The sequence below is a fragment of the Lithobates pipiens genome, unplaced genomic scaffold (genome assembly GCF_037356315.1).
Source record: "Lithobates pipiens isolate NorthernLeopardFrog02 unplaced genomic scaffold, aLitPip1_a1.2 Scaffold_19, whole genome shotgun sequence".
Taxonomy (NCBI): Eukaryota; Metazoa; Chordata; class Amphibia; order Anura; family Ranidae; genus Lithobates; species Lithobates pipiens.
The window spans coordinates 467,388,360-467,405,367 of record NW_027507764.1 but is presented as its reverse complement, the minus strand read 5'-3'; the positions used below and the strand labels follow the sequence as shown (position 1 = coordinate 467,405,367).

Below are 17,008 nucleotides of genomic sequence, written 5' to 3'. Positions count from 1 at the left end.
GTGCAAGGGAAATTTAATTGGATGATTCAAGTGAATACAGATTTGCCTTTTTCATGATGCTAAGTGAGCATTCACTTTGCACTGTGAGCCAGATCACGTGCAAATCGCTCCACAAAATCACTTAGCGGGAACACTTGTTCCCACTATGCAATGATGTGAACAGGAATTTAATATTGATTGGACCCTGGGCAAACACTTTTTTGGGCCCCGATTAGTTGGCAGAGGTTACAATGTATCATTACTGCTCACTAACTGGCGGCTTAGAGGTTATAGCACACATTACTGCTCACTGATTAGTTGCTAAAGGTTACAGCACATCGCTCCTGCTTGTTGATTGGTTTCTAGAGATTACTGTACATCAATACTGCTCACTGATTGGCTGCTATAGGTTACTGGACATCCTTACCACTCACTAATTGGTTTCTAGAGGTTATTGCACATTATTACTGCTCACTGATTGGTTGCTATAGGTTAGCGCACCTCATTACTGCTCATCGATTGGTTACAGTACATCATCTCCTCACTGCCTGCACTGGACTGGGGATTTGAGGGGACCCATCAATAGACAGAAAACATCTAGGAATCCTAGGACTCCTGGGATCAGTGGCAGTGGTGGGGGGGGGGAGTGGGATTAGTTAGGAGGCAGTACACTGTGGCAAATTCTGAATCATGCAGAGCAAAGCTAGAAATCTTTGGCAAGTATGTAGTGAAGGGCACGGCAATAGGGCAGAGCTGGGCAGCATTAGTAACAGCACTTCACACTGAGATATTGGGACACAGCACATGACTAAATCTTCAAGGGACAAAGGAATATAAACCAGGATAGTTGGCAAGTATGAGGCAGCTGCTTTGGGCCCCACCACAATGACAGGGCTCAGGGAAACTGCCTTTTGCCCTGCCTTAACCTCCCTGGCGATATGACTATTTCAGGTTTTTGATGCTTAAAGCGATACAATTATTTTGCATGGAAATTTGGCGTTTTATATTGTAGTCCTGTAATTCTTAGGAATAACTCACTTAAATCTGTCCAAACAAGAGTCTAGTAGACATCCTGGGTATGATAAAATTGGGTATGAAAAACAAAATCATGAATTAAAATATAATAAATAACTATAAATAATTATAACAAATAATAATATAATAATAATAATAAAAAATATTCAATAATGTAATCAAATCAAAAACACTGAAATTTGCTCATTTGCAGAATTGTCACTGTCATTACTTTTCAGTATTTGATGACGGATTTCCCCACAAATCACTATCGCTCAATTCTGCGAGTGATTCTAATTTATTATCGCTGTTTTCTAGCTGGTTTAAAACCACTTTTTATGTAAAGGGACAGTTTTGTTGCTATGGACAATCTCCAGTTTCCAGGCAGAAAGAGTTTTTATAACATAAAACTACATGCAGGGCACTGGACAGACCACTAGGGACAAAAGGGATGTGAAATTATTTTATACAGTAATGTAATCTGTAAGATTACATTATACTGTATGTAATGTGTGTGTTTCACTTTTTGAGTTTGGCGCTGTTCTCCGTCCCTGTGCGTCGCAACGCTCGCAGGGAACGGAGCTCAGCTCCATGATAGATCGAGCGGAGGACGAGCCGCTCACACAGCGGGGGGACATCGCTGGATCCAGGGGATAAGGTAAGCACACTTTTCCTGGATCCTGTGATGCGATCCCGACTCTGGCTCGGGGTTACCGCTTTTGGTTCTGAAATTCCACCCCAAGACAGACTCGGGAATACCGCCAGGGAGGTTAAAGATGGCCCTGAACAGGACCCCATATTTATAAAGGTTCCATCGTACAGTTGGACATTTAGCAGGAATTTACATTCCTTGCTGCCCAAAACCCTTGTATATAATACTAGCATTGCTGGACTATTCCTGGTCACACCACTGGGGGAAATCCTCTATCAGTCACCTAGTGTTCTGGGAACACTTAGGTCCCTATAACATGGGGCGGAATCCATCCAAGTGGATCCGCTGCCTATGCAGAGTAGACATAGCCCGCTGTTCTCTGTGGGCGGTCGGATGGAAATGGGCTGCATATTCTTTTCCATCTGATTGTCACCCGATCCAATGGAGGGATGGCCAACATATCCCCATCCATCTGTGTTTAGTGGACTGGATGAGATCGGATGCCAGCAGGTGACAGCAGACACATGTCCACTGACATCCGTGGCCCCATAGAGAACAATAGGTGGTCCAATCGGGTCTACCTGAAAAATTGACAGGAGAACCCAATTGGTCTAATGGTGTGAAAGGGGCCTTAAAGTGTTACTAATCCCACAACAGTAAATTCTGTATATGCAGTAAAGAATACTTGTTATACTCACTGTTGAACCTAAGGGGTTAATCCTCCGCATTCAGTAAAAAGTCTGTTTAACCCTATTTTCTCTTATCCTCCCCTTCTTCCACTGTGCCCAATCTATCTCTTGATAAGACAGAGCCTTAGGAGTCATTCTGCACATGCTCAGTTTGGTGTGCATTGCTAGAGACCTTTTTTTTGGGGAGGTTGCATGTGATCAGCACAGGACCAGACAGAGAGTCAGAGGTCCTGCAGCCTCATATGACAGTCGGAGCAGAATGAAAACTCCTCCTACAAGCTTTACCAAACACTAATAGAAGCCACAAGACTGCTATACAGGCATACCCCACTTTTAAGTACACAATGGGGTTATTTACTAAAGTTGGAAAATGCTAAATCAGGCTTATTTATGCACAGAAACCAATGAGCTTCTAACCCCAGCTTGTTCAATTAAGCTTTGGTAATAAAACCTGGAAGCTCACTGGTTTCTATGCAGAAGTGAGCCTGATTTTGCACTTTCCAGCTTTAGTAAATAAACCCCATTGTGTACTTAAAAGTGGGGTATGCCTGTATATTGCTGATGAGAAAATGTATTTAGCAGTTTACATGTACTAAAATGATTGCATTTCCATGTTCTGTGTACTGTGGGAGACCTGATATAGTGAATGCAGGATTTAGTAACACTCTAAATTTTTAAGATATTAAACCCTCACTACTTTCAGCAGCTGATTTAATCACTTACTGAGTAAGCAGCTTCTTTATCTTTTAATCCTTGCCTAGGTTTCTTGTTTCGGGGTAGCTCTCCCGCAGCATCATGGAGCCACCCGTGCATGCAAGGACTAGAGTTGCATTTCCCTATGCTGTGTGCATCAATAGAAACATACAGCCCACAGCTTAGGATGGCAAGGCACTCCCTTGCTCCTCCTTCCCCCTCCAAGCTTACAGACTGACATCAGACTGCACTACCCAGTGTTAACTCTTTCCTTGGAAGGCCGGACGTTCAAGGAAGCAATTTTAATGAATAGTTTATTGGAGAATGTTTGTTATTGTGTTCAGAGTGTTAAACTAAAATAAAAATGAGGGCTTAATACTACTTTTATTGTTAACCCCCCTGGCGGTATTCCCAAGTCTGGCTCGGGGTGAAAATTTTGTACCATTAGCGGTAACCCCGAGCCAGGATCGCATTGCTGGATCTAGGAAGAGCTTACTTACCTTATCCCCTGGATCCTGTGATGTCCCCTCCGCTGTAAGAGCGAACCGTACTCCGCTCAATGTATCACATCACCGGGCTCCATTCCCTGCGAGCGTTGCGACGCACGGGGACGGAGAACTGCGCCAAATTCAAAAAGTAAAACACACACATTACATACAGTATAATGTAATCTTACAGATTACATTGCTGTATGTAATTATTTCACATCCCCTTTGACCCTAGTGGTCTGCCCAGTGTCCTGCATGTAGTTTTATATTATAAAAACTATTCTTTATGCCTGGAAACTGGAGATTGTCCATAGCAACCAAAACTGTCACTTTGTCAAAAATGATTTTAGACCAGCTAAAAAACAGCGATAATAAATTGGAATCACTCGCAGAATTGAGTGATAGCGATTTGTGGGGAGATCCGTCATCAAATATTGAAAAGTAATGACAGTGACAATTCTGCAACTGAGCAAATTTCAGTGTTTTTGAATTTGATTCCATTACTGAATATTTTTTATTATTGTTATATTATTATTTGGTATAATTATTTATAGTTATTATATTATAATTTATGATTTCATTTTTCAAACTTTATCATACCGGGGATGTTTACTAGACTCTGGTTTGGACAGATTTAAGTGAGTTATTCCTAAGAATTACAGGCCTACAATATAAAACGCCAAATTTTCATGTAAAATAATTGTATCGCTTGCAGCACCTAAAATCTGAAATAATCATAACGCCAGGGAGGTTAAACACTGTGATATAAAAGGCCACAGGTCCAGTCCTGGCTTCAGCTATAAACAGGGATGCTTGGGCCGCATAAGCTCTTCTGTTTATGGCTATGAAGCTGAACACACTGCAGAAATAGCAGTCAGAAAAAATCTCCCTTTAGGGATTTTGGGTGTGATTGGGAGATGTGTATATACAGTATCTATACTTACATTTTATACGCATTTAAATGTAAATCTTTCAAGCACTGCTGCAGTGTTAATTATTTACCCTCCTAATGGCTTTCTCTAAGTGATTAGATGGCCGCCTCTCTGCAGTGTCACTGCCGTTCAGACATTCCTTACAGGGACAGGAATTTACTTAGTACTTATACTTAGTATTCCATTATAAATGTAAAGAAAACTTGAGAAATAAAATCAAGCGGTAGTTTGCTAGGCATATCAAAGAATGTCCTGATAAGCCGATTTGTACAGGGATCTTATTTATTTAGATAAACAGTTCTTTGCACACAGCTGTAACCAACTGCAACCAAGCCAAATTATCCTTTTCTCAATCTAGCATCCCTACGGTTACTATGGGTTACTGCATTTTGCACATAACTACTGCCATATTAAATATCCAAATAGCTGAGATATGTTGCCACTGTTATTATTTCACATCACCATCAGTGAAACCCAATACACGCTTTCTAAGCTTGATTGACAGAGACTTAGCTGATAATAAAGCAGTATCACAAACTGAAATACCGGTAGCACCAAAACAAAGTACTAGGCAGTAACTGAGAATTCCAACTTTCAGTAATGGATGTCTGACAATGACAGTTCAAAATTCCCAACTAGCCAAGCGTCCCGACTTCGCAGAGCTAGCAGCGATTTGGAATAACACGACTGATCCCTTCCACCAGATTCCAGAATGGGAGCGCTGCGGAGTAACCTAAGCTAATAATTACACTTTAAAGCAAACTCTGTTAAATCAGCCACATAAGTATCTGACATTTGTCTCTGCTCTGGGATTTAGCGGCTATGCCAGGGTATGATTACCAGCGATAACTCTGGTTCAGATCATTGGGTTTAAACGGTTGTCTGCGAATATGTCTGGCGTTTTTCTTATTCATCGACAAAACCACAAGCTTTTAAATATCAGTCAAAATCATTCAGGCTGGCAGGATTCCTAACCGTGCTTTTCTGTGTGCAGAGAGCGAATGGGGTGGAATGTGGGCTGTATTAGAAAAGCAACAAGTGGAAAAAATTAAACATTCAGACATGTACCATGGGCTTTCATAGATTTTTTTTTTAGATAGTGCTATGTTAGTACTTCTATCAGATAGTGCTATGTTAGTACTGTTAGAACTATGTTAGTACTCCTATCAGATAGTGCTATGTTAGTACTGTTAGTGCTATGTTAGTACTCCTATCACATAATGCTATGCTAGTACTCCTATCAGATAGTGCTAGGTTAGTACTATCAGATAGTGTTATGTTAGTACTCCTATCAGATAGTGCTATGTTAGTACTCCTATCACATAGTGCTATGCTAGTACTCCTATCAGATAGTGCTATGCTAGTACTCCTATCAGATAGTGCTATGTTAGTACTCCTATCAGATAGTGCTCCTTTCAGATAATACTATGCCACTATTCCTATCAGATAGTGCTATGTTGGTACTGATAGTGCAAAATTAGTATTCCTATCAGATAGTGCTAGTCTAGTACTGATAGTGCCATGTTAGTACTCCTATCAGATAGTGCTATGTTAGTACTCCTATCAGATAGTGCTATGTTAGTACTGACAGTGCTAAATTAGTACTTCTATTAGAGTGCTATGCAAGTACTGTTACTGCTGTGTTAGGCAACACTGTATCCTGGCCTAGGTCGACAAGGCCCAGGCCTAGAGAAGCACTTTGCAGGGGGGCAGCATGGAAAAAGTCCCTGCCGGCCTGCGCTACACTGTTGGGGGGGGGGGGCGCCTCTTCTAATTTTAATTGTCCTATAATCCTGGACCACAAACCTTCTTCACTGTGCTATATGTTTTCTGCTGCACCATTGGCATGATTTTATCTTCTTAGTCCTCTCCATAAAATTATCAGACGTTTGTGCTTAAAGTAGAACAACACTTTTTTTTGGCTAGAATAAGGGAGGGTTATAGCCCCTGTCAGTTTATTTTTTACCATCCCTGTCCCATTTCAGAGATTTCCCTTCACTTCCTGCCCCATAGCCAAACAGGAAGTAAGAGGAAATCTATGCTAATCTAAGGGAATCCATTGACCCCCCCCCCCCCCGGCCCTCCAAACTAGTGTCCCCATTTGAAAATGTCAGAGCTCGTCTTAAACAGCAAGGGGTGTGGCCTTGACAAGAAGAGGTGGGCCATATTTAAATTAGGGGGTGCACAAGTTTAGTCAAGCGTAGGGCAGCACAAACCCTAAATACACTACTGGTTATAGGTCCTCTTCATGGAGAGATCTGGGGTCTATTATATCCCAAATCTCTCCGCTGGCCTCCAATGTAGCTGATTAGACAAAGATCGGTCTGATAAGATACTTCCCTGGGTGGTAACGGCCAAGTAAACAAACAATCGAAACAGGAAGTGACAGAAATCTCATTACTTCCTGTTTCTGACATCACACAGTGGGAGGAACATCATCCTTTTCTCACTGTGTGCCCAGAGCTGGATGCCATTGGTCGCATCCTTACCGGGCTCTCTGATTACACGGGAGATGCCGGTAAAGGCTGAGATGGTGGGATCCCCTTCCGCCGCTTGTAAAAGTAATGCAGCAGCTCATTAGCCACGTGGATTCATTTTACTTATAAAAGTTGCAGCAATAATGACCTCGATATCACCTTTCTTGTCCAAGGACATTTATAAATTTACAGCCCACAGGAAGTGGTTAAAGTGACACCAAACATTATTCTTATTCTTCAAAAAAAAATTATTCCCATCTCCAAAGCCCCATTCAGGGGCAGTTCACACCGGAACGCGGTGCAAGAAAGGTGTGTCCTGTGCGCCATTCCAAATGATTGGACTTCCAAATTGCTCTCCAGGGAAACGCGCAGGAATGTGCGTTTCTATCCATGTTTTCATGGATAAAATACATGCTAAAATGCACGTTGCATTTGTAGTGCCATCATTTCTTAATTCCACCTCTAACTCAGGTAGCAGTTGCACATTTTGTCATGTGTTTTCCCCACCTCAAAACACACAAAAATGCTTGTCGCCAAACATGCTTGGCTCAGTGCTTGAATCAATGGCGCGTGACAAATGCGCCAAAACATGATGCAAAACGCAAGGCATCACTCAGGTGTGAATACAGCACAAAGAACAAACTTTTTAAAGTTTTGGATAGAGTGGAGAGGATTAGACTCCCTGTCATGCTTTTTACTGCTGTCTGTGTCCCCATTTGGGAGATTCACCCTCTCTATTTGTGCTAGTAGAGACCATTATCACTGAGACTGAAAATAAAAGAAAATCTCAGATTTTGGGTTATTACCAGAATGGGAATAGAGGGGAAATCTTCCTATTGGGACACTAGTTGTGGTGACACCATGGAGGGATTTCCTCTCACTTCCTGTTTAGGCTATGGGACAAGAAGTGAAGATAAATCTACCCAACTTGACACAGAATATAAAAAAAAATAAAAAATGACAGGGGTTATAACTTCTTTACTGTAGCTAAAATAAAACAAAACATTCCCTTTTGTTGTTCTGTAATCCATTTATCATGAAATAATTTCTTACTGTGTTTTCTGCCTCCTAGTAATGTCCTCTATGAGCTCCATAACCTATCCTCATAGACGGAGCACATTTCTTTTCTGCAATCGCTCGATTCCCCCATCAACACAGAGAGTGATGACAGGGGAATCCCTCCTGCCGAGTAATTGTGTTCTCCCCGCAGGGGGGCAGGGAAAGCCGTCTTTGCCAGAGAATACAGTGATTATTGCTAGCGGCTATAACAGCCGCTTGCAATAATCGCATGTAAATTCCTGCAGGCTAGTTGTACCCAAGTTGATTGATTGATCAACTTGGGTACACTTAACCTGCCCATACATGGTTCAAATCAGCCAAGACTCAAACCATCTATGGCCGGTGTAACAGGAATTTGGATCACAAATGGATAGGGACATTTGGAGGAGGCTGAGAGCAATAGAAGTTACTTTTTGTCAGTTAGGAATACATACTTGGATATCATTTTTTTAATCCAGAGATTAGTGTCACTTTACCAGGCTAACTGGCTAATGCGGGAGCCAAATTTTAGGCACTCATATTCACACATATACCCACTAGTACAAGACACATTCTGATAGGAGGAAAAAGCAGAGTGGCAAAGACATGAGCACATTACTATGCTGCTTCTCCTTTCACTGTCCATTCACTGGCCAGGGGCAGGTCCAGGACAACCTGGGCTCAGAGGAAGTGGGTTGAATGCTGCTGGCCATTAGACTGAAGACAACAAGCAGCAGGAAAAAGAAAATGCAGGGGAAATCTCTGGACTGGACATAATTATTGCAGCAAAGGCTGCTTTTCTTATTTGATCCTTTAACAGGCTATTCATTTTTATAGCGTTATTTGTCACTGGAATTTTCCTTAAACCATTTTTAAGTAATTATTGGGAAATATGTCATCTCTGTGTGGGAAAATAGGAATTCCCATTAATTATTATTATTATTATACAGGATTTATATAGTGCAGACAGTTTGCTCAGAACTTTACAGCATTCGGGCGGATGTTACAATTACAATAAAATTCAATACAGGAAGAATCAGAGGGCCCTGCTCGTAACCATTACATCTGCTCTTCTAATATGCTTTAAGATACTGAATCAGGACTTTTCAAACGTTTTATGTTTTATTCCTTACAATGTATGTTACCGTCTCTTACAGACATATTTCTGGGTTTGATCAGCAAAACGGTGTAAACAGCAACAATGTGCAATGGGGGTTGATTTACTAAAACAGGAGAGTGCAAAATCTGGAGAAGCTATGCATGGTAGCCAATCAGCTTCTAACTTCAATTTGTTCAATTAAGCTTTGAAAATAAAACCTGGAAGCTGATTGGTTTCTATGAAGAGCTGCACCAGGATTTGCACTCTCCGGTTTTAGTAAATCAACCCCAATGCGTACTAACCCATGGCAACCAAGCCCTTTCAACTTACTGAGTTCAGACTACTGAAAGGGGAATTTTGTTGAGTCTTTGATATTCCGAATAAGTTCATTTGTGCTGGGAATAATAGTCTTCAAAAATCTTGTTTTCATTTGATATGTACACACTGTACAAAGACTATGATCCGCCATGATGTGGACAGCAGCACAATGCTTATCTCTGGAAGTGTGATATGAAATAATGGGGAATCAAACCAACGTGTGCGCCCAGTCTGGCTCTAGGTGAAGAGAGTGACACATGTACTTGAGGCTACAGCTGTACAAATACAACATATACTAGCATTTAATGACACTGAACTGCATTTGTTTTTTTGTTTTTTTGGAGTCTTTAGCTTTGCTCCCAAAATAGGTGCTTTATTACATTGACACTAAACGATACCCTTTTTCTCCCATAAAAATGCACACTCATCCACTATTTAAAGGCCCTGTAATCTATTTTTCATGAAATCCTTTCTTACCGTGTGTTTGCCTCCTTGAAGTGACCTTGATAAGCTTCCAAGCCTCTCCTTTTCCCCACATCACTTAGCTGTGCTCATGTGCACTGTACAGCCCATTCATTTGAATGGGATGCAGATCACACTGGAACACAGAGAAAGCAGTGCATACAGTACAGCAGTACAGCCGTTATGTGTTATTTGATTCCCACAATTGCGATTTTCATTTGGGATGTCATTAACATTACATTGGCATCTGCGTGCAGATTGCAATGTGGTGCAAGAAAATGCACACAGAACATGCCTTTTCTGCACTGCATTCTGATGTGATCTGGCCATAACTTTGTCTTACTGCGGAACAGATATAGCATGTTTCTTCTGCAATAAAGAGTCGCCTGCTTTCAGTTTTTTTTCCAAGTTAGAATGAATTCTTGTTTCAAACCCTAATATATAATAGGCCATCATGCAACCCAACTTTCCAGATTTTCCCATCAACACAGTCAGTGTTGATGAGGGAATCCCTCCCCATGGAGCCATTGTGTTCTCCCAGCAGGGAAGCGGGGGGTGTCGTCCCCCCTTCTTCCCACAGGGAGAACACGGTGGTTATTGCTAGCAGCTATAATAGCCATTAGCAGTAATCACATACATGTAAAATCTGACAGGCTGGTTGTACCCAAGTTGATCAATTAATCAACTTGGGTACATTCAGCCCACCCATACAAATTCAAATCTCAGTCAGTCCCTGCAGAACCAGCTGAGTTTCAAACCACCTATGGCCGGCTTTAATCTGTTAGAACAGGGGACTTTCTAAACAAAAGGCCAGCTTACTGTCCTTCAGACTTTACGGGGGCAGTGGGAGTAGATAATGTAAAAAAAAGATGTAAAATGGTGTAAAAAAAGTACATAGTGCTCTTGTGGTTAGGTGGAAGAGGAATAGTTCCCAATCATTGATATTAGTGGGAGGAATAGTGCCCCATTCTTGGTGTCAGCAAGAGAAATAGTTCCCCATCCTTGGTCTCGTGTCTCAACGTGCCTCATCGGTGTCAGTGTGAAGAATAGTGCCCCATCGTTGGTGTTGGTGGGAGGCAGTGGCGGCCAGTCCATAGAGGGCACATGGGCCCCACCTCCCCATCCATACATCCGGCCCCCTGATCTACGTACAGGGATGCCGAACCATGTATTCCAATGGGGAAAAGTGTGGGGGGGGGTTGAAGCATGTGAGTAGAGTCAGAGGCTTTAAAAAAGGGTGGGCTCGGGTGCAGAGCACTACACTCCGAGCCAACCCAGTTGTGTGACAACAGCAAATAAATATTCACTATTTTCACACTAATCCTCCTATTGGGCCAAAATGCCAGGTGATCCTATTGGACGCCTTGGAGAAGACCTGCCAAACCATCAGCCGTCACTGAAATGGCTCACCCCCAGTGGTGCCCTCTGGCTTGGACAGGGGAGGGGAGTTGGTGTGAGGAGGTAAGGAGGCCATCTGCCTCGCCGGGGGACCACATTCCCCACATTCAGTTCCCCTGGGAAGGGGTGGACCGACGACTCTCCCACCGTGGGGGTGAGGGAGTGCTGGTTGACGCCCCTGAATTATTGAGCAACAGCCACCACTGGTGGGAGGAATAGTGCCCCATCATTGGTGTCAGTGGAAGGAATAGTGCCCCATTATTGGTGTCAGTAGAAGGAATAGTGTCCAATCTTTCGGTGTCGGAGGAAGAATTTATGCTCCATCATTAGTAATGGTGGGAAGACTATTACCCCATCATTGTTATCAGAGGGAGGAAGATTGTCCCAAGGTCCAGATAAAGGCAAGCCAAGTGCCGTATCCGCCCCCGGGCCGTAGTTTGGAGACCGCTGTTCTAGAACATATAATACTCCCCTTCCCCAAGACTGAAAATGCTACTGCCTGCTGTGCCCCCTGTGCTCCTTCATCCAGAGTGGGAGCACTGTAATACAGGAGGTGTGTTACTGGGCAGATTACCAGATAAAAATGGAGGAAAAATGCCCAAAAAAAGAAAACGATCATCTAAAGATTGCCAGCCTGCAATATATTATATTTTTGGTTTCGGGTGCTTTGACTACATGTAATGTCCCTAAAGTTTACAGCACATTATAGGAAAGTATGATAAAGTTTACAGAAAATGTCACTACACCCACACAAAATGTTCAAACATCTGATATTAGTGCTTCCCCATTAGATAGTGACAGCAATTTTCATTTCTACTCAAAGTGTAATCAATTTGGTTTGAGGAAGAGCCCCTGAGCTATAGTAAAACAAGCCCTGACAGAGAGGAACACATGCCGGTATATCCAGTGACAGGCATTAATAATACAGCCAGATTACCTACACAGCTTAGGTAATATGCCACGCTCCATGTGTTCAAGCAATGTTATTTTTTGGATAATGAAACCTTCGGGATTTTGTATCACTATCATGGTAACCATCTATAGCTTGACAAGCAAGACAATACCAGTTTACTGTACATACTGTCTATTATAAAATGTATCCCACAAGTTACATTATATACATTTCCTGCCATCAAAGCATATCAGTCTGCAAAGCAACCCACAATTCATGGGGAAACCTCAATTACATTAGGAAGCACATTGACACTGAGCATTGTCACAAAGAATGTTTTTCACTTTGCAGCTGAATTAAACAAATACACAATAACCCATTTTATGTCTATTTTTTTTCTGGCTGGAAATATAATACCATTCTAATGATGTGCGACGCCCACACTCCACCACGATTTCCTCTCTGTACAAATGCAATTGTTGGGGGACCACCGAACTGATGACTTTTAAACTTTGCAAGTCAACATCCAAGATAAAGCACAATAATGTCAACATTGTATAATGTAGATTGCAAGCTTATTGGTCCAAGGTTTCAGTAGCCTTGGGGGGAAAAGTGGGGGGTCAGCAAAGTTTAGGAAGAGCTGGAACATGTATTTTTGTACATGTGGTGTCAGTTAAAAGTAAATTATAGCTCCTCTTGTATTTACAGTAGTTAGTAAACTTTGTACAAAGTCACTTCCTAGAAAGTCTTCTAAGAAAACATCAGACACATGTGATACTTGCTAGAATAAAAAATGATGCCTTCAGATTAAATGATGCAAGGGCTTCCTTTAACTCTTGACGGATCTATCCAGCATAATCCAATAAGTAAGCTTCAAAAGAGGTGATCTTTACAGCATTTGCTTAGGGCACCGCTGCTTGGGGAGCTGCGATAAATTCTCACCATAATTACAGAATGGTTATGGGACAAAAAGGAATGGGCTTATGGAGCATCCACTGATGAATGTATTACAACATGCTACTGAATGAGAAGCTTCATGGTTCAGCTGCATACTTTTTAATTTTTCAGTATAATGAAATGAACCTCTTCTAGAATGTTTAATTTGCAATATGTTGGCTTTAGTGTGTTGCAGAAAAGTTGATAGCTTTATAAAGATTTAACAGATGCTATTAAACAAATAAAAACTGCACATGTAGCAGCTTGATTGGGTCTCAAGCACATAGATATTCACCAGGCACTGCTATTAAGTCACTGCGTTGTCTTTCACTAGGGTGACCTGCATTTAAAGTGTATCCAAAGCCACTTGCATTTTAGACAGAGTAGAGAATAAAATCAGGTTTTTGTTGCCATCTGTGTCCCACTGGGGACATTTCCCTTTACTTACTGTCTAGTAGACTAAGTTTCTATAAAGTGAGTAAACTTCTTTAAAGACAGTTATCATTGGAACACATTTTTACTGTTCTGGTGGAAACTCAGTCGAAGAGATTTAATTTACTAAAACGAGGTTTGCATAGTAACCAATCAGCTTCTAGGTTTTGTCAAAGCTTAATTGAACAACCAAGTCAGAAGCTGATTAGTTACTATGAATGGTTGCACCAGATTCTGTGTGTACCAGTTTTAGTAAATCACCCCAATATGTTGGACCTTCTCTAACATTCAGTCCCAGTGAAACAGGTCATGAGGACAAACAGAGGAAGTGAATCACACAGACAGCAAAAAAAAAAAAATGCTGGCAGGGGTTCTAACCCCCAGACCACTCTATTTTTTTTATCTTTAGATGTGCTTCAAGCCACATCTAGTACAAGTAGCCCTCTATCCCCAAGATAGCCGCACAGGTTCTGTAAAACACTGAGCTCTAATAAACCTCCATCAACTCAGATGGACACTCAAGATCATGATTAGGGTTGATGCCAGTTACTTTGTATCCATTCTATGCCAACATAATTTTGCAGACTTCAGCCAGGCAATAGCTTGCTGTCATGGTCCAATAGGAAGGACATAGTCTGGACTTTATAAAGGCCATTCCATGGGAAATAGTGTAGACTTTTAAGTCCTTTCCAAGGTCCTTCCATGGAGAATAAGCCTGGGAACAACAGTATAAAAAACCTGGCCTCACACAAGTCAGCATTGGTCAGCACCAGCAGGACTTTGCTTCCCTTTAGATTCATTCAACTTGTTCTCTAAAGTTGAAGGTGTTCTGTAGCTTGTCCAAGCCTCTTCTATCAAATGTATTCATGACCTGGATAAATGAGAATCTTCAGAGACTCTAGTCCTGAAGAAGCATAAAAACATCCCCTGTATCTATCAAGTGTCAGAAAAAGAACCAAAGAAGTGGCTAGGATAAGAGCTATGAAACCTCTTAAATATTATAAAACAAATCCAGATAAATGTGGCCAGCTACTACTAGCTACACCATGACCTAGATAAATGAAATAATTCATGAACTCTCCTACTGAAGATGCAGGAAAGCATCCCCTGTATCTATCAAGTGTCAGAAAAAAAGGAACTAAAGAAGTTGCTTCGATAAGAGCTACAAAACATCCTCAGCATTACCGAACAAGTCCAGATAAATAATGGATACTAATAATAGCTACACCAAGACCTGGATAAATGAGAACCTTCACAAGCTATCCTCTTGAAGAAGTAGGCAAGCATCAGGTGTCAGGAAAATGAACTAAATAAATGGCTTGAAAAAGCTACAAAACACCTTCAACGTTACAGGACAAGTCCATATAAATGGGGCCAACTGCTACTAGCCACACCATAGCCTAAATGAGAATCTTCAAGACTCTCTTCTCGAACACGCAGGCAATCATCAAGTTCCAAGAAAATTAACTAAAGAAATGGTCTGGAAAGAGCTACAAAACATCTTCAACTTTACAAGACATGTCCATAGAAATGTGGCCAACTACACCATGCCCTAGATAAATAAGAACCTTCACAGTCTCTCTTCTTGAAAAAGCAGTCAAGTATCTCTCATGTGTCCCAAAAATTACCTAAAGATGTGACTAAGATGTGAATAAGAGGTATGAAACATCTTCGACATTACAGAACATGTCCAGTTAAATGTGACCAGCTACCAGCTATATCATGGCCTGGATAAAAGAGAACGTTCAGATTCTCTTGAAACAGACATGCATCAAATGTCAGGAAATTGACTTGAAAAGGTGGCTTGGATATGAGTTACAAAACATCTTCAACAATACAGGACAAGTCCAGAGTGTCCAAGTGTCAGGAAAATTAACTAAATAAATTGTCTGCAAAGAGCTACAAAACACTTTAAACTTTACAGGACAAGTCCATATAAATGCAGCCAACTGCTACCATGACCTGGATAAATGAGAACCTTCAAAGACTTTCTTCTTAAGGAAGCAACCAAGTATCTATCATGTGTCCCAAAAATGACCTAAAGAAGTGGCTTGGATAAGAGGTATGAAACATCTTCAACATTACAAAACAAGTCCAATTAAATGTGACCAACTACTAGTACTAACTATATCATGACCTGGATAAATGAGAGCCTAGACTCTCTTTAAGCAAGCAAGCATCAAGTGTTAGGAAAATGACCTGAAGAAGTGGTTTGCATTAGAGCTAAGAAACATCTCCAACATTACAGGACAGGTTTAGGTAAATGTGACCAGCTACTTCCAGCTACACCATGACCTGGATATATGAGAACCTTCACAGATCCAAAGCAAGCAAGCATCCCCTGTATCTATCAAACATAAATTGAACTGAAGAAATGGCTCACATACCAGCTAGGAAACATCTTTAACATTATTGGAGCCAGGAAACATCTTCAACACTCCAGAACAAGTTTAGTTAAATGTTGCCAAATACTACTAATTATACTATGACTTGGACAAATGAGAACCTTCAGACTATTTTCTTGAAAAAGCAGGCAAGCATCTCCTGTAGCTATCAGGCATCATAAATTGAACTGAAGAAGTGCTTTGTATAAGAGCTAGGAAACATCTTCAACATTCCAGAAGACGTTTAGTTAAATGTAACCAACTAGTACTAGTTACATCATGACCTGGACAAATGAGAACCTTCCGACTATCTTTTTGAAAAAGCAGGCAATTATCTCCTGTACCTATCAGGCATCATAAATTGAACTGAAGAAGTTCTTTGGATAAGAGCTAAAAAAAAAAAAAAAAACATCTTCAACGTACCAGAACAAGTTTAGTTAAATGTAACTAACTACTAAGTTACACCATGACCTGGACAACTGAGAACCTTCAGACGATCTTCTTGTGGACGCAGGCAAGCATCCCCTGTATCTATTAAGCACAATAACAGCATTGATAGCAGAGAAGTTTCTTCACAAGAGTTCAGCATTCCTCCCACCCCAGCACAGCGACTACTCCCAAGAAACATTCCCCAACTTTACCTGAAGGCACTAGAGTGGCCCCTGATGTGTCCTTGCGGCTCCCCCTCACTGGCTGAAGAGCTCACAACTCCGGTTGCGGTGCAGCCTTGCTGCTCTTCTAATCCCCACTCCACAGTGATGACACACACTAACCCCAACCATCTGTTGAAACACGTCCCGCAGCACTCAGCACAGTCCAATGGCTGGATGTCTCCTGTAACAGGCAGAGGAGGGGAAGAGGAGACACCAGGCTGCAGGTCTGCACACTCTTCCCCAAGTAACCTGAGAATTGGAGAGGGGAGCGCTATAAAAAGGCTGCCAGTGGGAGGAGGAGGTGCTGAGTGTGTGTGCTGGGAAGGTAGAGAGGGTGTGATCACATCTGATGACCACTTGTGTGCATTCCCACTGCAGAGCCCCCTGACATCCCCGGGGACCACCAGGACCCTCATTTCACACCATCCTTCTTCTATGGGATCGGGGACCATCTGGGATCAGTGCCCCAGGA

The 17,008-nt window shown here is 41.7% G+C and overlaps 1 protein-coding gene across 2 annotated transcripts in view; it reads right to left on the bottom strand.

Moving 5' to 3' along the window:
• SULF1 (sulfatase 1) overlaps window positions 1-16,807 on the bottom strand; it is a 193,299-nt gene extending 176,492 nt beyond the window's left edge. The window contains exon 1 of one of the 2 annotated variants that reach the window (XM_077492844.1): window positions 16,525-16,807. The gene's annotated coding sequence lies outside the window, so the exon portion shown is untranslated. The remainder of the gene's footprint in view (window positions 1-16,524) is intronic. The other variant, XM_077492845.1, reaches the window with a different exon arrangement.
• Between the last annotated feature and the right edge of the window lie 201 nt (window positions 16,808-17,008).